Source organism: Terrapene carolina, unplaced genomic scaffold, assembly GCF_002925995.2.
Source record: "Terrapene carolina triunguis isolate 2854851 unplaced genomic scaffold, T_m_triunguis-2.0 Scaffold236, whole genome shotgun sequence".
Lineage (NCBI taxonomy): Eukaryota > Metazoa > Chordata > Testudines > Emydidae > Terrapene > Terrapene triunguis.
In genome coordinates, this window is record NW_020664587.1 from 11,897,010 (window position 1) to 11,903,068 (window position 6,059).

Below are 6,059 nucleotides of genomic sequence, written 5' to 3' on the forward strand. Positions count from 1 at the left end.
CAGGATCCTAGAGTCACATTGGAGCAGAGTTTCTGTCTGCTGAAAATCCCCCGAGGAACTTGGGTTCAGATTAGCAATTTTCCATTTCCCTACACTTCTTATATAGGCCCAATCCTGCAATCAGATCCATGTAGGTAGAGCCTTGTGCCTGGGCACAACGATTCATCCATGCAGATCAGAGATCCTACAAAGACATAAACATGCTTAACTTTACATACCGTGTGTGAAATTCTGGCTTCATTGCAGTAAATGGCAAAGGGGGGGGGGGCATGGATCAGCGTTCACATTGCACTTCCCATCAGTACCCGGCCCAAGCCAGGGAAGCTAATCCAACCAGTGAACCAAATTCCGTGTGAATCCTGGTCATGTGCCACCTGATGCACATTGCACGTATGCTAAGAAGAATGGCAAAAGCCACACTGACTGCAAGGAAGCCAGGATTTCACCCTGACAATACTCCCAGTGACTTCACTGGAATTACTCACTGGTCAAACTCCTTGGTGTAAGGCCCTTCTGACCTATATGTTTTGTACCGCGCTGGCCACATTTTCAGTGCTTAACAAATAAATAATACCTGCACCAATGGTGTAGTAGTTTTCCATGAAATTATTCTGCCCCTGTTTGTTTCAAATTTACTTTCAGGATTATGGAGCCACCTGAATTAAACAGAAAAATGATGATTCTGGTGATATTTTGCACCCCAGATCTGGAACTTTAAGCCAGTTTTGCAGGTATATGCAAATTAAGCTAATAATGGCACATTAGCAGGCGTGAATGCCTAAACATTAGCACACTTCATGCAACAAAGTGGGATTTAGGCTTTCATTCCCTAGCTCAGTGCTTCTCTGCAAACTTGAACAAGGTGATAACCAAACTGAGATAACTTGGGTCTAACTTTCAAGAGTGCAAAGCACCCAAACAGTCATCTGAAGTCAATGGGAGATGTTGGTGCTCAGCACCTTTTCAAAAATCAGCCCCACAGTGCCGCAAATTTCATCACCCAAAAATGGCGGCATCAAAAATTAGAGGCCAGCTGTGAAAATGTAGCTGCATACTACCCAGCACCCTCTTCCGGATGGTTTGTACGTAAGCTTGAAGCAGTACCCAGGTGCCTTATCAACTCGAAACATCTGTATTGGCATTACATATTCTACAAGTCTTGCCAAAGTGTAAGTGGCAGTAATACGGCATATTTGTCAGGAGATAGTTTAATAGATCAGATATCATGCATACCAGCAGAACGTTTCACATTAAATAAGCAGTGTGACAGGTAAGTCCTGTCTGGGATGGCTGGTGTGCTAAGAACCCAGCATAGAAAAATAAGGAGTGGAGGAAAAACAACCAGCAGATAATCAATGATTTTCAATTTTAAAAGTGCCTTAACTCCAGCTGAGTGTTTGTTTGGTAGATGGCCTGGTCTTAATAACATTAGCATCTAAATGGTCCAGGTTGGCTTTGAAATTAACACCTCAGTAAGATAAATGGGTAAGCAGAGGTCAGATTTATTGCTGATACTATTATTTACCGTTGTGTTACCGAAGAGTGTACACACTAGCAATTGGAAAAACACCAGAGGGTTTGGTTTTGCAAAACCTCCTCGGTCTGGGATTGATTTTGAAATAATTCATCAGTCCAGTTTTGATTTTGCAAAATCAAAAACCAGGGTGGGGTGTGAATCCAGATCATATCATCGATGCAAAACCTCCACATTCATCCTCTGGGTTTTGTCCCACAGCCTAATTAGACTAGTATAATATGCAGCAAAACCCCAAAGTCGCAGGATCTCCGAGTTCCTTGTGGCTCTGTTTTTTGGAGCACACTCTGAAACATGGTTATTGTCACAATGCTTCTCTTCCCACACCCTCTGACTAACTCAGCAGGTGTGGAAAGAAAAAGGAAATGCAGTTTGAGTGGCACCTAGTGGGGAAACTTGGGTGATGCAAGAAAACCCACCACCTGCTCTCTAGAGAAGCGTGAGTGAACATAGAAGAGAGGCAGTTACAATCATCAGAGGTCACTGGGGATTCTGGGAGGCAGCCGGACAATTCAGAAGGGTTGTCACTGAAACGTGGCCAGGGCACAAGGCAATTGTGGAGGGACTTCTTCACTGGAGCCCACATTTCCTCTTTCCTGGTACTTTGGAATTTTTGCACTGTAAAGTAAATGACATTCCTCCTACTCCTTGCAGTAGAAAATGGAACCAACCCAGGCAGCTAGACATAGGATCTATTCCCACTTTTCCTGGGCATCACCAGCCCCCATCCCATCTCTCGGAAAGATCAGCTCCCACAACCATTCCTGGGCAGCCAAACGTGGGACTTCACACACACCTCCCTCTTCTGGCCAAACAAATATGTAATCGAATTCCCTCTTTACCCTAGCAGGCAGGCCTGGATTAACCAATGTGCACTGGGCCCCCATCTAAGGGGAGGTCACAACCATGGGGGACCCACCCATGCACAAAAGAACAAAAACAACTCAGGGCCAGGAAGGGGGCAGGGCAGGGCATCACAGGAGGAGGGCCCCCTGCCTGCATGCTATGGCCAGAGCCAACAGGCCCAAGCAAGGAACCAAGCCAGCCCCACCCCATGGGACAGGAGCCGCTGCAGGGTGAGTGCAGGGCGGGATCACTCGCCAAACCCCTCCCCGGGCCTCCCACTCCCCAGGGCAGGGAAGGTGGGGCCCCCAATTGCCGTAGTGCACAGAACCCCAATTCTTTAATCTGGCCCTGCTAGCAGGGAGTCTGAAGCAATTTGCTTGTCATCACTTGCTCAAGGCAATATCCAGGACACAGAATGAGATGGGCCCATTAGGGACATAGGACTGGAAGCCCCAAGTCCAGTCCAATGCTACTGCAAGAAACCCCATCATACAATCCACTTCATAAATGTATCAAGAATCATTTGACAACTAGTTTGGTTTATTACATCGTTTCCTTGCACTCCACCATTTGTCTCTCTGTCTCCATGTGTTGTACTTGTCTTATGCGTTGATTGTAAGCTCTTTGGGGCAGGAACCCCAACCCCTTCATTGGGTACCAGGGACTCTTCGCTAACTGCTGGCCTAGTTCCACCCATGGGCTGTTGACCCCTTTCTCTCGTGGATAGGCACTTTGTGGCTGAGTCTATGCCTCTCCTAGGCAGCTCCACAAACAATCCACCCTGAAATTGCTCCTGATCCCAGATCTCCCACTCGCCAGCAGAGCGCTCCCATCGCCAGCCTGCTCGCCACGCTGGTTTCCGAGATGAGACGGAGGAAATCAGTCTCCTGCCACTAGGCCAGGCCCCGCCTCTTGGCCTGGCTCCGCTCGGCTAATCCACTTTCATATGGCAGACTTTTTCCCTTCTTGTCAGATTCACCACCGCCCCGTCTCCAGCCATGCCCCCTCATTCTGCCTCTCTGGACGGTTTTGTGCCTTGACAGGAGGAGAAGGTTTCTGATGGATCCAGACTCCTGCTCCAGAGCTGGGAGTTGGAGAAATCCTGGTGGGTTTTTTTGCCGCTGTAAGATTTGGCCTTCGCCTGTCAGAGACACGCACACCTTGTGACGGGGTGTCCCGGATGGGGGCAGGCAGCCCGGAGAGACATTCCCTGCTCAAGGGCTCTGTAACCCTAGCAACCAACAGAATGGGTACTCAGCCATCTGGGTTACCATGGCAACGTGAAAAGCCGCCTTCCACTCTTTAAGCCACAGAGCAGACAATTTCCTTTTGCTTTCTGTGTTTGCCATACAGGGAGCATCTCCAAGTGCGCTAATCTGGGTGCCCTGTAATCCCTCCCTCGCTCCCAAATACACTCCTTGCTCTTAGAGGCTTAAACCCAGCACGAAACCGCCAAAGCAGCAACGCCCCCAGCACTTGATTCATCAGCCCCTGAACCAGCTGAAAGAACAACAACTGCATTTCACACTCAGAGCACTTCGGAAATACGAATGAGTCCTCACTCAGCCCTATCCCTGCCAACGCCTCTTTAGAGATGCGGAAACTGAGGCACAGAGCAGGGACCTGACTAGCCCATGGTCACACAAACAAGTCAGCGGCAGAGCTGAGAAAAGAACCCAGGAGCTCCCGGCCCCAGGTTTGTGGATCAGACCACGCCCCTCTTGCGGGTCTAATCTCCAATAATGCAATTGTTTCTAAAACTTAATCTTCATTAGCGAGGGAGACTAAATCCTCCATTACTCCACAGAACAAATAGGGGAGGAGGAGAAGCAGAGGAAGGGTGCACTTGTGCCTACTCAGATTCCTCAAGTCTGAATCTAGTGTACAGTAAATCTGCTCTCTAGTGGTAGTTCCAATTACAATGCTTAGCACAGACAATGATTGTTGGACTACGTTACCCAGAATCCCTTACAGGAAGTTGGGTGTGTCTCCTTTTGAAGAGTGAAAAATAGAGCTGGATGGATTTTGTTAAGAGCAAACCTCATGGTTTCTATGTTTTCCTTGCAAAATATTAATCACAGACATGAGTCTTCTCTGATGCAGATTTTACACTAAGCCAATTGTATTTATTTATTTGCATCAACAACCCCTTGCAAAATGGCAGCTTTCACATCAAAACATGCAACCTCTTGGCATTTCAGTCTTGACTGGAAACAAGTGTTGAAATCCAAAATTCTGAAAATGTTGAGGTGTATGCTCTTGGGACACAACGCATTAAAGCACTTAAAGCTCATGCTTAAAGTTAAGATCATTGAGGTCAATGGGAGTACTCGTGCTTAAAGACAGGTTTCAGAGTAGCAGCATGTGCTTAAATCAGTGGTCCCCAAACTGTGGGGCGTGCCCGGGGGCACAGAGAAATGTCCAGTGGGGTCTGGGCCAGGCCCCCGAGGGGGCGGGAGCACCACCCAGCCCTGCTCTGCCCCCAGTTCCACTCCACTAGGGTTGCCAATTTTGGTTGGACATATTCCTGGAGGTTTTATTACATGACATACAGGTCTGTCTCATCTTACGCTGGGGTTACGTTCCGCGGTCAGCGTGTAAAGCGGAAACCGCGTATAATCAAAATTACATTGAGTGTAATGGCGGGCGGAATCGCCCGCACTACAGGAACATTATTTAAATTGTTATTTTTCTCTTTTTGTTGTTTTTTGTTTTGTTTTTGCCGACCGCGTAAAGCTGAATTCACGCATGTTAAATGCACGTAAGATGCGACAGACCTGTACTCTTTAAGTCCTAGAGACTCCAGGACAATCCTGGAGGGTTGGCAGCCTAATGCAGCCCCACCCCCGGTGCCAACCCCAGCCATAGCTGCAGCTCCCACTCTCAGCCCCCGGCCCCCGCTCTTGGCCCCCAGCGATCGCTCCCGGCCAAGACTCTGCTTGCGGCCCAGGGAGGCACAGATACATTCTGCTAAGAACATAAAAATATAAGAACGGCCATACCGGGTCAGACCACAGGTCCATCCAGCCCAGTATCCTGTCTACCGACAGTGGACAATGCCAGGTGCCCCAGAGGGAGTGAACCTAACAGGTAATGATCAAGTGATCTCTCGCCTGCCATCCGGGGGGAGGGCATGCAAGAGGAAAAGTTTGGGGACCACTGGCTTAAGTGCTTTGCTGCCCAGGGACCCAAAATAGAACTGTGGAGTCTGAACGGAGCTAAGTGAATTTCACTCAGCTGTAATCTCTGTAGACTGTTGTCCTCTTAAGGAATCTTCCCCTAGAATCTGAGGCCCTTGCTTTTTTAAAGAACCTTTCCAGTTCATCTTTGAAAGCGCGTGGACCGTGGCAGGCAAATTATAACGCTAACTAAAAGCTTGCTTTACCTTGGTGCTGTAATCAGCGAGGGTAATTAACACTGTATTCCGGTATTGTGCACTGCTACATTGTGCCTCCCTCAGGGGAGGAGCTTTTAAATTCAGGAGATTATGATGGCACGAGGCAGCTCTTTCTGCATTGGTGCTGCCGTCCTTGCAGCTAAATCTCTGAACGGCTTGTGTGCCCACTGAGTAATGAAATAAGACAACTGTCCATGATGAGCAAAATAACAACCACCCTGACAGATTTTCATTTAAACCAGCTCCTCTGGCTGCTCACAGGAGAGACAAGAAATATCAGCT